The 18,746-nt window shown below is 46.8% G+C and overlaps 1 protein-coding gene across 1 annotated transcript in view; it reads right to left on the bottom strand.

Annotated features, from left to right (window-relative positions):
- LOC138580055 (guanylyl cyclase C-like) overlaps nucleotides 1-18,746 on the bottom strand; it is a 493,661-nt gene that overhangs the window by 117,481 nt on the left and 357,434 nt on the right. The gene's annotated exons all lie outside the window — the stretch shown is intronic.

Genomic DNA, 18,746 nt, shown 5'->3' with positions numbered 1-18,746 from the left:
CGATACTGGCGGTAAACCATGGTGCTAATAGCACCATGGTTGGTGCCGGTATCGTAACGACTCCGCCAATGTTCAATGGGGAATTACCACCCCATTCCAAGGTTGGTGGGGCGGTAATTCCCCATGGAACATTGGCCCTTCCCCATCCCCATTTTTGCCCCATAGGGCTCAATGGGACTGGGGAAGGCGCTAAGTACGGTACCGCAAATTGCAGTACCGTACTTAGCATCAAGGTCCCTTTGCGGGTCCCTACATTAACGGCTGGTCTAGACTAGCCGTTCAGGTCGGGTCCCGCAAAGAGACCTCGTAGTAACGCGTTAATGGGTTAACGGTGCTGCAGCATTTTACTGCGCCGTTAACACATTAGCGCCAGGGTCGTAATGAGGCCCAATGTGTGCAGCTAGACTGGATTTTATCATGGGGGAGATCTGCATTCCAATGACGGAGGAGTTGTGCAAAGCGTCTTAGAGTAGTGCGCGGGTGCTGAGGGTAGTCTGGAGAATGTGTGAGAGATACATTGTGTGTGCAGCTAGACCCAATTCATTTGTGGGGGATAGCTGCTTACTAGTGACAGAGGTGTTGTGCAAATTAGGTGATGCAGGAGAGACATTGGGCCTCATTCCGACTCAGGCGTTAAGGGGTTTACGGCGCCATAAACGGCGCCGACCCCTAACGCCTGATTACAAGGTTCCCTTTGCGGGATGGCTGTTTAACGGCTGCTTTTTGGAGCCGTTAAAAGCCATGCCACAAAGGGACCTTGGCGATAATTACGGCACCGTAATTTACAGTGCCGTAATTATCGCCTTTCCCCAATCCCATTATGCCCTATGGGGCAAAAATGGGAATGGGGAAGGGGCCATTGGTGAATGGGGAATTACCGGCCCACTCACCTTGGAATGGGGCGGTAATTCCGCCATCCACCATGGCGGAATTGCAACCTTAGCGGCATGGACCATGGTGCTAATAGCACCATGGTCCTCCGCCAAGGTTGTAATGAGGGCCATTATGTCTCTCCTGCTCCACATATATGCACACCACCTCTGGCACTAGAATGCAGCTATCCCACATGGTAACAATTCATTCCAGCTGCACAGGGAGTAGGCCACCCCTACCCACCTTCATACTAGCTAAAAAGCACACACACACATTCTATAACTCTATGACGAATTTCCCATACTTGGACTTAGGTCGCCAAGGCTGTTCAACCTATATTCCAATATATAGATGACATCCTTTTGGTTCGGTTAAACTAAATTATTGAACTAAACAAGTTTGTATCCCTGTTTATTGATAATAGTGGCAAAATAAAATGTACTGTGAACCTTTCTACTAATGCCATTTCATTCTCGGATCTAAGGATCATGATGTTGACTGGTGCTAAAATACTCACATTGGAGATGTTTTATAATCCTACATCTTCAAAGGACATTCCACATGCCTAGAGTGCACATCCCAGGTCTAGAATCAAGGCCATCCCATTTGGGGAAAGGATTAGGTGCCAGGGGAATTATTCTGATAATGTGTCCTTCACACTGAACTGGCTAAAGGCATGACTAGGAATTTCAAAGTAAGGGAATATATATTAAAATGTCCACAACAAAGTGTTACAAATGGACATTATTACCTCATCTATGTGATAAAGCTAGAAACTTGGGCAGGACTGGTGAAAGAAAATGCAATGTGTCTCCTGTCTACTTTATTACACAGTGTCCATCTGACCATGAAGCTGTAGGCCAACATTTTCAAAAGCATTAACCCCGTTTGTTGAAGGATCCAGATTTGGCATACATGACATTCCCTCTTTTGACATTCCACAGATTGCCTAGCCTGAAAGATCGATTGAGCTCACTATATTTGGCTCATGTTGGTCCGAACCCTACTCGGCTGGCTAAACCCTCTGAGGGTTGATTTCAGTTTGAGAGGCCTAACATATCTTATTTTGCTCATCTCTGTAAACGGTGCTGCTATCGACATGGACAGTGCTATTAAACATCAGAGTATTAAATGCATTTAATGAACTACACAGTAGGTACTTTATGACTTCTGTCCCCGCCAAAAACAGTATGTCAGGTCTTCGATATGTCACTCTAAAATGTAGATTCACGAGCATGTGGGGGCAGAGAAACACCATAACACAGCCTACACGTTGGCAACCAATCTTTGGGAGTGCCATGATGGTTCTCTGGCAACGTTTAGACTGTATGGGATGGAATACGTGGTACTTTCTGAAAGAGGTGGACATTTGGAATAATCTTTAAGGAGAGAAGAATGCCACTGTATGTTGTGCATTTTTACAAAACAGTTAAAGGGCCTGAGCTCTCAGGAGAAATTAGCATGTTTTTAACTTTGAAAAAACAATATGTTAGCTCTTTGAGTCTGTACCTATAACTTTTTGCCTTAGCTAAATATACTAAATTTTGTTAAGGAATGTTGGTTTCAAACTATATAAAACATTTTATTTTAGTCCTAAAGTTGTGTCTCCAGTATAACTTTGATTAGGATTGTGGATAAGTCTAATGTTATATATTTGTGTGTGTATAGTTATGGGTATCTCAAACACTCAAATAGGTGAACACTACACATTTGATGGCGGAGAACCATGGCGCTATTAGCGCCAGGGTTCATGCCGGTAAAATATCGACACCGCCTTGGCGGAAAGGGGAATTACCGCCCCATTCCAAGGTTGGCGGGGCGGTAATTCCCCCTTACACCATTGCCCTTCCCCATTCCCATTTTTGCCCCATAGGGCTCAATGGGAATGGGGAAGGCGCTAATTACGGTACCGCAAATTGCGGTACCGTAATTAGCTCCCTGGGTCCCCTTGCGGGTTGATTTTTTTTTAAAAAAAATATGTTTTATTAATTTTAACATAAAGTAACAATCAGAACATAATGAACACCATCTCCCCCCACCCCCGCCCCTTCCGGGATAACTCTGTCCATGCAAAGTTCTCGCTGAGTTGTGCTTCGTCTTCACTAGAATAGGTCCAGTATCCTTATTGTGTGCGGGCACCATTGTTCCTTGTAGTCCGAATGGAGGCATTCTATTGCATGTCCCCAATCCTTTCTAAACCTCCCATGTTCTCCTTGGATGTTATATGTTAACGGTTCCATAGCCAGATGTGTCCACACCCTACGCGTCCAGTCCACTGCTGCCGGCGGGTTTTTATTTTTCCAGTTATGTGCCAACTCCAGCCATGCCCCTATCAGCAGACCCATAAAGTTCCTCTTCTGCGGGGTGTTGAGAGTTTTGTCCTTGGGGTCCCATAGGCCCCCCCAGCCATACCTCGACCCCCAGGTGGTCTGTCCCCGGGAACATTCTATGCATTTGGGCCTTGATTTCCCCCCAGTAGGTGCTCAATTTAGGGCAATCCCACCAGATGTGTCGCCAATCCCCTTGTCCCCCACATTCCCTCCAGCACCTGTTCTGGGAGTTGGCAAACATCGTGTGTAGTCTCTCTGGGGTGTAGTGCCATTGAAGCATCACCTTCACCCACGTCTCTCTATTTTGGATGGCTCTCGTCAATTTTGGAATCTGACGCCAGATATACTCCCACCTGTCCCTGGGGAGGGTATAGCCCAGGGTTTTCTCCCACCTTTTCATATATTGCCATGTGGTTGGTTCCGGTTGTGCATTAATGTATTTGTATGTATTTGAGACAAATTTGCGAGTGCCTGTTTGTGTCATAATGTACTTTTCAAAAGGGGTCAGGTCTCTAAGCATTGCTTCTTTTATTCGTGGGGTACGTAACCAGTGGCAGAGCTGTTCATATTTAAATCGATCCTTTGGTGTTAGATTCAAAAGCGTTGTGCAGTCTGCAAATTACCTTATCTGTTGATTTTCTTGCATGTCCCCCACCATTTTGCACCCGGCCTCTTCCCATTTACTGTAGGCGCCTATTTCCATTCCCGCTGGGAACTCTGGGTTGCTAAACATTGGCATAAAAGGAGCGGGATCTTTAGTCAGGGTTTCTTTTTTGGTAGCTGCATCCCACACACCCAGCGTAGTTTTCAGTATCTCACTGACTTGCGTATTGTCGTGTCCAAATCGATTGTTAATCCATAGCATATGCCTGGTGGGTGTCCTTGCCACCGCTCTATCCTGCCTCTCCCAAATTTTTTCCCCTCGCTCTGGGATCCATTCCCTTAATACCCACAGTTGGGCTGCTTCATAGTAGTTCTTAAAATGTGGCATTGCGCACCCACCTTCCCCTCTATTCGCAGTCAGATTCGCATTTGAGATTCGAGGGGTTTTGTTTTGCCAAACATATTTGGACACCTCCTTCCTAAGAGTTCTAAAGAACTCCCTGGGGGTCTTATCGGGAGGGCCTGAAAAAGGTACAGTAGTTAAGGGAGTATGGTCATCTTGACCGCCGTGATTCTACCCTACCAGGAAATCGCCAATGGGTTCCATTTTGATAGATCTTTTTAAATATTTTCCAAGATTGAGGGGTAATTATGAGCATAAAGTTCATAAATTTTCCAGGTGAGAGTGATACCCAAATATTTGATACCCGTGGTCGCTACCTTCAATTGGCAATCTGTCGCACTTGCGCGGATTTCTTCTTTGTTACCTACCAGGATCAGTATCTCTGATTTTTGCCTGTTTATTTTTAATCCCGAGATCTCCCCGAATTTGTCTATGACTTCCATTAGATGCGGTAAGGACCGCCCCGGGTCTCCTATAGCCACTAGCATGTCATCTGCATATGCCACAGCTTTGTGCTCCTGTCCCGCCATTTCTATGCCCTTTACCTCCGGTAAATCCCTGATTTTCGCCAGCAAGGGTTCCAGATAGATAGCATATAAAAGGGGGGAAAGTGGGCACCCTTGTTTCGGCCCTCTCTCTAGGTATACTTTATTCGACAATCCGCCATTCACAGCTATTCTTATGGACGGGGAGTTGTAGTTAGCCCGGATCATGTCTATGTATCCTTCCCCCATTCCCATTTTTTTTAGGACCAGGAATAGAAATGTCCACTCCACCCGGTCGAACGCTTTCTCCGCGTCCAGGGCTACCAGTGCCGCTGGGGTCTGTTTAATGCCTATTTTTTCGATCAAATGGAGGACCCTACGAAGGTTGTCATGTGTCTGCCGATTAGGGACGAATCCTGATTGATCCTGGTTTATCTGTATAGGGAGGAGTGGTGCCAGTCTGGCGGCTAATATTTTAGTATACAGTTTTGCGTCTAGATTTATTAAGGTAATGGGGCGGTAGGCGGTGGGGCATTGTTCTTCCTTCCCCTTTTTATGGAACACCAGTACTTTTGCCTCATTTATGGTTTGGGTCACTGATCCCTTCCCCCCAAAATTATTATATAGGGACGTGAGTACAGGAGCGAGGATGTCTTTGTATGTTTTATAAAAGAGGGCGGTATATCCATCCGGGCCCGGTGCTTTGTTCATGGGGAGGGACTGTATTGCTGCATGGACCTCTTCTATTGTAATTTCTTTTTCTAAGTTTAGCCTCTGTTCCTCCCCCAGTGCGGGAAGATGAATCCCGGCGAGAAAGTCTTCTTGGTGATCTCTGTTAGGGAGATCCGTAGTGTACAGTTTTTGATAGAACCTTTCAAGTACCTGCCCTACCTCAAAGGTTTGGGTCCTCAGTTGGCCTGACTCATCTTTTAAAGCTTTTATTGTTCGCGTCTGCTGCAAGCTTTTCAATTGTTTTGCTAGGAGTTTATCGGCTTTATTCGCCTTTACATAATACCAGTGTTTTGTGTATAGAAGTGCCTTTTCCGCTTTTTTCGTACGTTGGGCTTCTAGCTGCCCCTGCACGTGTCTTAGTGTACGCATGATTTTCCTAGTTGGAGTCTGGATCAGTTCTGCCTGGATTGCCCCTATTTGTGCTTCTAGTTCCTTTTCCCATTGGCGGTTCATTTTTTCTCTCTGTGCTTTGAGTGCTATTAGATGTCCCCTTATTACCGCCTTTAGAGAGTCCCATACTGTGTCTTTGTTTGTGTCTGGGAGGTCATTCTCTGCCAAGAAATCTGTGATATGTTCCCTGAGTTTCTGCGCCGTCACTGGGTCCTTTATTATATCCTCCGGGAGGCGCCAACTCCAAAGCCTGGGATAATGTGTGGGCCAGATGACGGTCATCCACAAAGGGGCATGGTCCGAGAGCGTGATAGGTTCAATCTCTATCTGTTTTATCTTACCTACGAGGCTCAGTGAAACCCAGAGGTAGTCTATCCTCGAGGCCGTATTCTGTACGTGTGAGTAATATGTATAACTTTTTCGTTCTAGGTTGGCGTTGCGCCAAGCATCGACAAGCCCAAGGTGCGTGATTTTTTGCTTTAGGTTTTTCGATGGGGCATCTTGAGTATGTTTCCTGGGCCCGGATCTGTCTAGGGATGGGTCCCACGCCATGTTGAAGTCCCCCCCAGTATTACCTCTCCTGCGGCTTGTTGATCTATTTTGTCTAGGACCTCTCTTATGAAGCCATCCTGGCCTGTGTTGGGGGAATATATCGTTGCCAATGTCAGGGGTCGGCCGTCTATCGTTATAATTACTATTAGGCTTCTCCCCTGTTTATCTCCCCATGAGAACTTGGCTTGTGCGTGCAGGGAGTCTCTGACCGCTATGAGGACCCCGGCCCTTTTCTCTGGCGCGTTTGCCTGAAAGATTTGGTTGAACCCCCTAAGGCGGAATTTATGCTTGTCTTGGGCCCTTATATGTGTCTCCTGGAGCATTACGATGTCGGAAGCCCCCTGCTTAATGGAGTGTGCTACTTTTTTATGCTTGACTGGATAGTTTAGGCCCCTTACATTCTGTGTCAGGATTTTTATCCCCATGTGTCTTCCCGTATTAGGTCGTGTGCCACAGATCCTCTCGTCTCTTTTGCAATTCCAGAGTTATCCCCGGGTTTCCCCTGTCCCCAACTCCCCCTACCGTCCCCCGTTGTGTCACGCAATCCCCAACTGGCGTGTTTCCCTCCCCCCCTACCCCAACTGCCCTGAGGATGGCATGATTTACTACTAGCACCTCGGCGTGTTGCCTCGTGCCTCACACCCTCTACCATACTCAGGGATAACTTTGAAGGGGATCCTAAACCCTTCATCATGACTTCAGTGGCCTCCGTGTCTCTCCCCCCCCTCCCGGCACCTATGTGTTGGTCTCTCGGATTCTTACTGTCGCTGTCCTGTCCCCGATGGCTGCTGTGTCCTGCTTCTGCTCCGGCATTCTAGACGTTCCCCTGTGCGTTACTTCGTCCTGCTTGGTCGTCTCTCTCCCTCCTGTTCATCGTTTTCCATCCCGAGTGTGTCGTTTTAGCGGGGGGACCAGAGGCGCTTGCTGCGGGGGCTCTTCGTCTTGGTCCTGCAGGTTCATAAGTCTTTGCCCTTCTTCCCGTGAAGTTATCCTTTTTTGTGTGCCCTCCCACGTAAACAGCAGGCCAAATGGAAATGTCCACTTGTATCTAATTTGGCGGGCTGTCAGCTCCTTCGTTATCTGGGACATTTCTCTTCTCTTCTGGAGCGTTGTCAATGCCAGATCCTGATACAGCTGTATTTCCTCCCCGTTCATTCGAATGAAGTCCATTGTTCTGGCCTTTCTTAACACTTGCTTTTTTTGTGTGTATCAGGTGAGGGCCACCAAAGCGTCTCTCGGGCGATCGTTTTGGGGAGTCGATCTTTTTGGTCCCACCCTGTGTATTCGATCTATCAGGACTTCTTCTCCCTCGTCCTGGTCTAGGATGTCTGAAAAAACTTGTTGGACCGGTGACTTAAGATCTTTATCTTCCACCGTCTCTGGTACGTTCTTTATCCTAATGTTCGATCTTCGTGACCTGTTTTCCAAGTCTTCACATTGGATTTCCAAGTTGTGCGTTAGGCGGGCTAAGTGTTCCTGTGTTTCTGCAACTTGTTGTGTCTCTTCCTCCATGTTCTGCACGATCTTCTCCAAGGTGTCTGTTCTTTCTCCCAGGCCTGATACTTCCGTTTTTAATTCCTGCATAGCCGATTTGAAATCGGACTTCATAGCATCCAGATGCGCATTCATTGAGTCCATGAGTTGTGTTTGGAGCTCCCCGAACCACATCTTCAGATCCTCTTTTGTGGCCATGTCTTCGTGGGGGGGGGTTTGTTCCCAGGTCGTTATTTGGTCGTTTGGGCGTTTTCGCCTTGTCCGTGGTTCCTTTGCCCCCCCCCCAGAATTGGGCCAAGTTGTGGTCTTGCTTCGGCGGTTGGTTTGAGGGGTTGGTTGATCCGTGCTTCCCTCTGGATTTTGACATTTATGCCTCCACGTCGAAGCTTCTCAATGAGGACCTGCCCTGTTGGCGTGTTTCTCGGTCTGCGGCCTCTGCTGGTCTTCCGTAGTCGTCTGTCCCCGATCCGTATGGTTCTCAGACCGGGGTCGCCTGTTATTACCCCTAAGAGCGGGGGGAGTCACGGCAGTATGTGTCCGCTCCCCACCTGAGACTGGTCCCTGTGGAGGTGGGGAGCTTCCCCAATTTACGAGTGTATCTTGCCGCTTTGGAGGGTCCGTTTTCTCCTCTCTGTAAGTTGCCTGTGGCCCGTGACCACCAACGGGCCGTGTCCTTGCCAATGTGTGAGGGGGCTCTCGGAGCGGGGGAGGTTAAGGTTAGTGTGCCCGGCTTCGGAGGTCCACGACTCTTGTTGTGAGCCTTTTGCTCGCGTACCTTAAGAAAGTGCCCGGCTTCGGGCTGCGTTTTTCCTAATATGTGTGGGGCCTGGAGAGCGGGGGAGATCGAGGCTAGTGTGGCGGCTCCAGGCGCCGTGCCTTTTGTTGTTCGTGCTGAGCCCTCGCTCCCTTCCCTCGATCTGCTTGGGCGTATTTTTGTTCGCCGGCTAGTGTCGTTTCCCCGCATCCGACTCTGGGGGTGCTTCTTCCTCTCGCCCTTCCAAGCGGAGCCGCGCTGGGGTCGCCTCCGTGCCCGGTCTCGAGTACTTCTCCCGACCGAGGCCCGCGGGGGGGGGGGTCTCCTCCTCCGCGATTCCCAGGTCGATTCAATCCGTGGGCGCGGGGGGGCAAGTCTCGTGTTCTGCGTCCCCGGTGGGGGGCCTCGATGTCGGGTCCCGGCCCGCATCCGCTGCTCCCGGAGTGTGGATAGATAGGGAGCCGCGGGTCCGCCAATGTATTCCGGCCGCGTTGGGGTTTACCGCCGTTGTGTGTGGCGCCGGTGGGCCTCATATATGGGGGGCTTTGTCTGCGGGTTTCCGGGGACCGTTTCCTCCGACTACCTCATCGAGAGATCCGCTAGTGGGCTGGCTGCTGTATAGGCCCGGGAGGGGAGAGCCGGAGCGCGCTCAGGCACGTCCTCTCTCCACGGCAGCCATCTTGAAGTCCCGCGGGTTGATTTTTAACGCCTGCAAAAAGCAGGCGTTAAATCCCCCAACCCGCAAAGGGACCTCGTAGTAAGGCGGTAAGGATTTACCTTGCTCACCCAGATAGATACAGTGTGAAAGGTACAGATTGCTTGAACCAAGCAGGTATTTGAAACTCATAATATTCCATAGATGGTTTTAATGTTTGTTGTGTGTTGTCCTCATCACAAGTTGGCTGGTGCGGAATTAACGTGCACCGGCATGTTTCCGCACTAGGCCAACTACAACTTTGCCAGTGGGGTGGCGGCATTACCTCCAGTTAAGAGCCAGAGGTAATCCCGCCACTCTACCGGCAGAAATCACTGGTATTACAGGCGCTGGTAATAGCGGCAAAGTCCCCCATGGAATCCTGGAATGGGGACTAATGGCGCATACTGGCACTTGTAATCTGGCGGTAATACTGCCGGACTGTGTGCCGGTAACAGTAATTCCATTTGCTGGTATACTAGCGGTAAATCCTGGCAAGGTTGTTATGAGCCTGACTCACTCTTGAAGAGGGGGAATATTTAGGCAGCAGCATCTGCTCATTCATTGGCTGCCGTGGCAAAGTACGGAATGTCCACACAAAAAGCTGAATGTGAGCATTGACGCGAGGGGCCATGCTAATGGCTCTACGAAAGCAGGCATTCCCTCTGCTCACCTGCGGCTCTCGTTTTTTTTTTGTGTCATCATCTTTGACTTGGGCTATACAGCCGAGTCGTTTGTGGAAGCTTTTGTTTGTCTGGAAAATAATTCACTCCTGAAAAATAGGTCATATATAAATCTCAATTGTTGTCCCTTGAATAATTCAAAGAAAGATTTGGTGTCGGAAAACAGTTCAGCTGTTCTCAGCTGGACATTGGGTCTAACATCCAGACACACATTCGCAGTTTTAGCAAGTGTGAGAGGTGGACAGTTCCTTCATTTTGAGTGTGAATACTTAGGGCCTCATTACACGGACTGCAGTAAGGGTTAACGGTCACCGTTAATGGTAGCGGTGACCGTTAACCCTTACCGCCTTACTACGAGGTCCCTTTGCGGGTTGGAGACTTTAACGCCTGCTTTTTGCAGGCGTTAAAAACCAACCCGCAAAGGGACCAGGGAGCTAATTACGGTACCACAATTTGCGGTGCCGTAAGTAGCACCTTCCCCATTCCCATTATGCCCTATGGGGCGAAAATGGGAATGGGGAAGGGCAATGGGGGAAGAGGGAATTACCGCCCCACCAACCTTGGAATAGGGCGGTAATTCCCCTTTCCACCAAGGCGGTGCCGGTATTTTACCGGCATGGACCAAGGTGCTAATAGCACCTTGGTCCACCGCCGTCCGTGTAATGAGGCCCATACTATGTGGCCCGTGTTATGTGGTTGGTGGGATCGGTTCCATGTCATTTCATTGTGGGATCTTTTTTCGCTGGGTTTTTTACCGTGATTTTTTAACTAAAAAACATATCACATTTTTTTACAAATTATTTTTGGGGTGGTTACCCCCACAAACTCCCCATTCCCTTTAATGTTTTATATATTCCCAAACACCCACACCCCATATATATAATTTTCTAACCCCCCTAAAAAATCAGATGTATTTTCTCCTGATTTTAGAAAGTATACATTATTCTTCATGGAGTAAAAATGCAATTTCTATTCCAGAATGGAGTTTTGTTTAGGAAAGTATCAGTACTCGTACACTCTAAATATTGCTTGCGGATAACAATTCTGTAAACTAAAAGAGGAATTTTTATCAGGCAAACCATCGTCACATCAAGCAGCACTGTAGCCGAGGTTCTTTTTGCGGCAAGTGATGCCTATAGCACTGGTCTGAATGTATCACCCTTGCAATGCAGGGGGTGTAAATGGTCAGACAAATTTGCACGTGGTACTCAATATTTTTCTTTATAGAGAGTACTGGACTGAGTTTAGGGTGTCTAGTAGGCAGGTATGCTGATTATTTGGAGCCCTGCTTCTGACAGTGCTGATTCGTCAAACAAGATTAGATCCTTCCTGTGGTTTCATTTCATTGTTACCCAGATTCATCATGCCGTGGCGGTGGCACTATAAAACAAGCATTGGCAAAGCCAACAGTTTTGGATTTAATAATGTGAACTCCTTCGGCCACGCATTACTCAGTCCAGGCTCTATGCAAAGAGATCAGAGAAGAGACCTACATCGCAGACGGAGCATTGCTATGAACGGCAACAGCATCACACCTCCACATCACCTCCCCCTGCCGCCTTTCGTTGTGCAGTGTCTCTGCGTGCCACATCCCATATCATTTGTTAGTAAGTAAAGCAGTGCAGATGCACTAAAACTAATGGTGGTTCTAAAGCACCCTGTATAAAACAGAGGCATGTAGCCTCGCTAAGTGGCGCTAGTGCGACACCTTTCACTGCCGATTAGCCAAAACTACGTAGCCTAGCTAGGTGGTGCTAAAAAAGCACAGGGGAGTGAAAGCTTAGCAGGTTCACTCTGCTGCCTCCACACGATACTACTCTTTTCTCTATACACTGTACACACTCTACACACTGTAAGTCAATATGTTTACCTTTCCTGTACTCTACTTACGTCTCCATCTTTCACCGAACTAAGAAATTCCTTTTGTGGTCCAGCAAAGATACAAGACCTAAGCTAGCTTTACTCACCGAAAGCACCAAAGCACTAAAGAGTTCCACACTGGGCACAACCTCTCATGGGTCCTCTCTCATGCCCCAACTTGGGTGGGTCTGTGGAGCTACATACGTAATCCACAAGGAGCTTTCCTGGGTACCGCTTCAAGCACCCATCATGTTCAAGATAGCCTGCATCCCCTACAAAGCAGTCACAACCCATACACAGTTCTAGCCGAGCAAGAAACCAGAGGACAGTGCACCACAAGAAGCCCCAACACCGCCAGGCTGGAAACAAATACCTGAACCTGGGAAAAAAGGAAACCAGTCTTTTCCTGCTATGCACCCTGTCTCTGGAACAAGTTACACATGCAGAATACACTGGCCTACCCCGTCCTCCAATTCAGGTAGGGCCTGAAGACCATCTCACCAATCGTGTGACTGAACCCTGATTCTACCTCCTTGGTCCCTCTCCCTTCCTTTGCTCTCCCTATCAATCCACCCCCTCTGTTTCGCCCCACACACTTACCTGAAACCCCCATGGTACAACCCTTATGCACCACACGCCACAGCTACCCAGCAAGGCTTGCGCTTTACAAACCCTGTCGATAATTCTCCTGTCCCTGCACCAACCCCCATCAAGAAGAAGTCCTGTCCATTCAATAAAAATAATTCTTCAGTATTAATAAGGGACAGGTCCTCCCTTAAAAATGTGCACAATGGATAAGATAAGATTCCGGAGGATGTGCACAACGCTTTATTGACTGTGAAATGAAGAGACACGATGTAGAGACGCAGAACGAAATGGCACAAAAGGACACATTTGTATATATTTAAATATGACACTTAGCTAAATGCATTGTTTGATAGTTTTCCACTTTATGCACACACCAGAAATAAAAAATATTAAGCAATATTTTAGTACTGACTGATGTTTCAAAATCGAAAGTCATCTATAACAGTACTAGTACTTTACCTTGGCCCTCATTGCAACTCAGGCGTTAAGCGTTTAACGGCGCCGTCGGCGCCGTTAACCCTTAATGCCTGATTACAAGTGTCCCTTTGCGGGTTGGTGTTTAACGCCTGCTTTAAGCAGGCGTTAAAAATCGAACCCGCAAAGGGACTTTGGAGCTAATTACGGCACCGTAATTTACGGTGCCGTAATTAGCGCCTTCCTGATTCCCATTATGGCCTATGGGTGCAGAAATGGGAATGGGGAAGGGCAAATGGTGAATGGGGAATTACCGCCCCACTCACCTTGGAATGGGGCGGTAATTCCGCCATCCACCGCGGCGGAATCGTAACCTTAGCGGCATGGACCATGGTGCTAATTGCACCATGGTCCTCCGCCAAGGTTGTAATGAGGGCCCTTGTCTTGAATGTACTAATTGTGATTGTGTCACAAAAGGTAATATTGTATTTCACCCAAGCACAGGGGAGAAGATCTTGCTACATGATTATGCGACTTGTGACCGTTCTAACATTATACACAGCATTTGGCCAACGCTGGATTTGACTTTATGAACTTCATTCATTCACGGTGCGTCACCCTTTCTCAACTCTCATGCTGGACTTCCTTTGCATCTTGTACTCATGGTGGCCCTGAATCATGCTGTTCCCATCTTCATCTTGTATCCATGCTTGCAACATTATGTGTTACTACTGACTTCTGCAATTGTATTCGCTCTCCCCTCTTGCTTCTCGATTCTCTTTCACTGCTTACTCTCTGTTCTCTCCTCCTCTCCCCTTCTCCCTTTTTCTATCTTCTCCCCTGCTCCCCTTACTTTCTTCTATGCACTTACTCTATCAGAATTGTCCCTGGACCTAGTATGATAGCAAGCTTGCCTTTCTCCTCCCGCCTCCCCTTCCTTGTTTCACCCCCCCTGCACCGACTCCAGCACTATCTGAAATGTCGTCAGGCCTAGTACGATAGTCGCTTGTTTTGTTCCTCCCCTCCCTTTCTCCACACCTCTCACTCATCTTTTGTTTTTCTCCGGCTCTAACAGAAATGTTGTGAGGCCTAGTACGGTAGTCGCCTGTCTGTTTCCATTTCCTTCCCACTCTCCCCCTCCCTTCCTTATCTATGTCTTAGCTCTTGCACTATCTGAAATGTCGTCAGGCTGAGTACGATAGTTAATTTTACATCCTTACTGTTCATGGCCTGTAAGAATGTAATTGTTTTTTCCCTTATTCCCTCCCTTGCCTTGAAGCACTTTGAAACACATTGTATATCAGTGCTAGATAAATAAAATATCATATCATATCATGCTGCCCATGGGGCAAATATTACATTGGACAATCTGTAAGAAAAGCCAAGCTCCGAACGAACGAGCATCTCTTCAACCTGAGCACAAGGAGCCTCAAGCCACCAGTGGTACATCATTTTCTGGAGCAAGGTCATCAAGTTACACAAATGATATGCCATGTTTTGGAATTAGTATGCACTGGATCACGAAATAATAATATTATATGTCCTTTGGGCCAAAGAGAGACTTTTGGATTGAGTGACTGGATTCAGTAATACCAAGAAGTTTGAATGAGGACTGTAGCTTCAATTGCTATTTGGAACACTTATTGTAAATACTTTTGATTTGGTTGGTGTCATCAAGCTCTCATCATTTTGACCTTTACTGAGTTACTTTGTGAATGTGCTTGCGGTCCTTTTTTGATATTGTTCAGGTGATGTCATCGAGCTGTCGACGCCACCATGCACGTGTGGACATTTGTTTGCTATGCGATACAGGACGTCTGTAGCATTTCTCCATCCTGTACTCTATCTTGCAAATATTTGAGTAAGTGAATATTGTTAGGTCTGCTGCTTGAGTCCCAAAGAAAGCTCTGAGCTATTTATGGCTTTGATACGTGTTTTATTTGCTACATGATGAATTGAATATGCACTCCAAGAATATAGTACACTTGTTTCAGGTATGATCAACTATAAGTGGTCACTTATTTTGCGTAGTTGTGTCATTGAGTCTCCATGTTTTCTGATTTCTTGTATTATTGTTTATGTTTAGTTTGTTGAGAAATTGTACAGTAATGACAAGTAGGATCTGTGACTACTTTTCACTTTGTTGTAGTATTCTTTATGAATTGGATTATGTAGTTCTGATTAAGCAGAAAGTGAAAAGACTCTTATGTATTTGTAACGTTTTGCATACGTTTCCCTGAGGAAGGATTTAATCCAAACGCATTGGATTTAATTTGGCGCCTGTGTCTAAAATGTCACAAACTGTCTCTATTATTATAACTATTTTGAAGGATTCATAAAAGACCGGGAATCATTCATTGGACTATTTGAATTTTGTGTGGATGTACTTTTTGAATAATTTAAAGTAGCTTTATTGTGTTGTTTCCACAGGGGTTCACTCAGCTTCTGGCCAAGTTGGTCAAATGCTTATGTGTTACTAGGAAAGGACTCAGAAATACAAAACCAAGATGGAAAGACAAAGATAGAAAAAAGCCACATAGACACACAATGAAGATGGGAATACCCACAGACACAGAAAAGTATGGCTGAAAAATTACAAAGTCTGTAACGGACGACAGAGCTGCAGAAAGTGATGGCAGAAAAAGGGCATAGCAGGTAATTGCAGAGAAAAAGCCACAGAAAGAAAGCACTGGCATAAACGATCCTGATACAGAGAAAGTCATCGCATAAAAATGCTGCAGAGACAGAAAGTGATGGTAAAAATAGGCTGCATCCAAGGTGATGGCAGGAAAGGACACATACACAAAAACATGCCAGAAAGGACCCCGATAAAAAGAAAGGGATGAAGTTTGGGCGTTTGTGCAGGCATGGGAAAGGCACTGCTATTAACTGGCCATTGATGGTAGCAGCTGCAAAATGTTGCGAGTACATGAGTATCTAATAGCCCATCTATGGTTCAAGTCCACCTGATTCATTCCCTGTCTGGCCCCTCATTCGTAGAAACAACGACACAGCACAGGAGTGCCTCCAGGAACATGGCATGGAGAAAGTAGAACACAAGGTAAGCCCTGTTGGGCACTGCCAAATCCAGACTAACGAGCGCTACAAATGGCCGACCCGCTCGGCACTCACAGGCCCTCCGAGGCCTTCATGATGCAAAGCCCGCCTCTGGCGAGTCAAAGCCCACGTTTAAGGCCATCTGACTCATTCCTTGTCTGGTCCTGTCAGGCCACGACAGGCCAATCACAATCTGCCGAATGCTCTGCCTATGTGACTATGACAGCTGCTTGCCAAAAACGCTTGTACCTTCTAAAAATGCAACATATACTACCCCTAGCTTGCAATGTCCGACCCGGGATCCAGCTAGGATCAGGGATTCAGATGGTTTAACCTGAACCCAGATACAAAGTCTAATCAGCGAAGAGCTCAGCCTGAAGATGGAATTGAATTCTGAAATGCATCGGCCTATGAGCTAACATTGCTGAGAATGCTGTTGCTTTCTGAAAGAATCATACATAAATGTAGGCATCTTTTCTGAAGAGTCAATGTATTGATCATATACTTGTTCTAGTTCCCTTCTATTAATGAACGAATGTCAATAATTGCAGCTTATATATAAGAGCACATTGTGAATGCTTAGCCCTCTGAATGGAACCACACAATCTTTGTTTAGTTCGGTATCACCTATACCAACAATGTGGATGACACACAAATCCTCATCCCTGTTACAGGTTCGTATGACACTGACTCTTAATCATTAAGTAAAATGTACCAAACCATCCAGGCCTGGATCGCTCAGCGTAGCCTTTGCTTAAATGATGAAAAAACAGAGTTACCCCTCATAGGCTCTCAAAACTGACTAAACAAACTTAGCAATTCCTTCAAATCCTTCATGATTGATGGGATCATTATCATTGTCTCCAAGGAAGTAAAAACCCTGGGCATTTACCTGGACTCAGCACTAACCACAACTAGACAGATTAATGCCAATGCATCTGTAGCAGCATACATCTCCAAACGTATGAAAGCCTGCAGACCTTTCCTGACAACAGGCAGCTGCATTACCCTTGCCACAGCTCTTATCCGACCCAGGATAGACTATCGCAATGCCTCTACACTGGTTCAATCAACCACAATCCGGTTTCCGTCCGCAACACGGCACAGAGACTGCCCTTATCGACCTAAAAGCCCAAATAGATTCACTCAGAGACGAGGGAAAACTAGCTCTCCTCCTCCTTCTAGACCTCTCAGCCGCCTTTGATCTGGTGGACCATAAAGTCCTATGTAATCACCTGGACTCGGCTGCCCACTTCTCAGAGGAGGCTATAGTCTGGATTCAATCATTTCTTAGTGACAGGACTATGAGGGTGTTCTCCCCCGCAGCGGCAGCAGACCCTATCCCAATCACTTGCGGAGTGCCCCAGGGATCCTGCGTCTCGCCGACACTCTATAACATCTTCACCAAGCCACTCTTTGACGATCTTGATAATCTGGGTATCACCTACACTAACTATGCAGATGATACTCAGATTCTCTTACCACTTACTGGGGATTACGTCGAAGATCTGGCTCTGGTGAATAGAGTCTATAGCATCGTTCAGGCATGGATGGCCAACCATGGCCTATGCTTGAACGATGACAAAACAGAGCTCATCATCCTGGGCACGGCAGCCCGTATCTCCAAACTTAACCAAAACTACTCCGCCTTCATCATCGATGGCAACACTATCAAGGTCGCCAGAGAAGTAAAAACCCTAGGTTTTTACCTTGATGCGACACTATCTTTCACCAAACAGGTGAACTCACTGTCATCATCCACTGCCTATACATGCAAGCTAATACGAGCTGGGAAACCATTCCTTTCAGAGGACAGCTGTCTTATTCTAGCTAGAGCCCTCATTTTATCGAAATTAGATTATTGCAACGCCCTCTACATAGGGACTACCAAACAAATCATCCACAGAATCCAAGTGCTCCAAAACAATGCACTTAGAGCGGCCCTAAGTATCCCCAGAAGTGCACACATATCAGAAATAAGACGAAAACACAAATGGCTTTCCACCCAAGAAAAAATCAACCTTAAATCTGCGTCCCTTATCCACAAATGCCTAAACAACAAAGCTCCCCGATACCTCTCAGAACGCTTCAACAGGAAAAATCCAACGAGACTCACAAGGACAGCCAGCCCCAACTGCCTCCTAGTGCCCAGATTCAAACTAGCCACCATTGGAGGTTCCAGCTTCCCAGTTAAGGCAGCACAGTTATGGAACTCCCTACCCCTTGCACTCAGATCTGACCAAACCTTCAATAACTTCAGAAAGAACACCATAAAATGGCTTATTGAGAATGCGACATAGCGTATGTCACTTTATACGTAACGTCTTCTTATAATGTTTGTACTAACCTGCTTTTACTGTTTGATCGCCATAGATTTGACTGTTTAGCTACGCCTTATCTGCACTTGCACTTGCCCTACCCTGCAGATTCGAAATGTCCACTATGCCTGTAACCTGTAACGTTAACTAATCTGTAACCTGTAAACGTTAACTAAGCTGTAAACCTCCTTGTTCTCTTGCGCCCTGCTACCCTAGGGTCTGGTGCGCACAATAAATAAATAAACAAACAAACAAACAAACAAACAATATCGTAAAAATGCAGATGATTCAAAATAAGGCTTTAAGAGCAGCTCTCAACATCTCAAAAAATAAACACATCTCTAAGGCTAGACGGAATGTCCACCGGCTTCCGCTTAACGAACAGATCTTATTCAAAACCCTCTCCTTGACACACACATGTCTGTCCAACACAGCCCATAAATACCTATCCAATACATTTTCTAAAACCCAATCTAGTAGACCCACTCGCTCCCCCCTTTCGCACCTACTCACCAT

The sequence above is a fragment of the Ambystoma mexicanum genome, chromosome 3p (assembly GCF_040938575.1).
Source record: "Ambystoma mexicanum isolate Mex_15411 chromosome 3p, UKY_AmexF1_1, whole genome shotgun sequence".
NCBI classification, from domain to species: Eukaryota; Metazoa; Chordata; class Amphibia; order Caudata; family Ambystomatidae; genus Ambystoma; species Ambystoma mexicanum.
The sequence above is the reverse complement of the archived record's forward strand: the minus strand, read 5'-3'. Positions and strand labels throughout refer to the sequence as shown.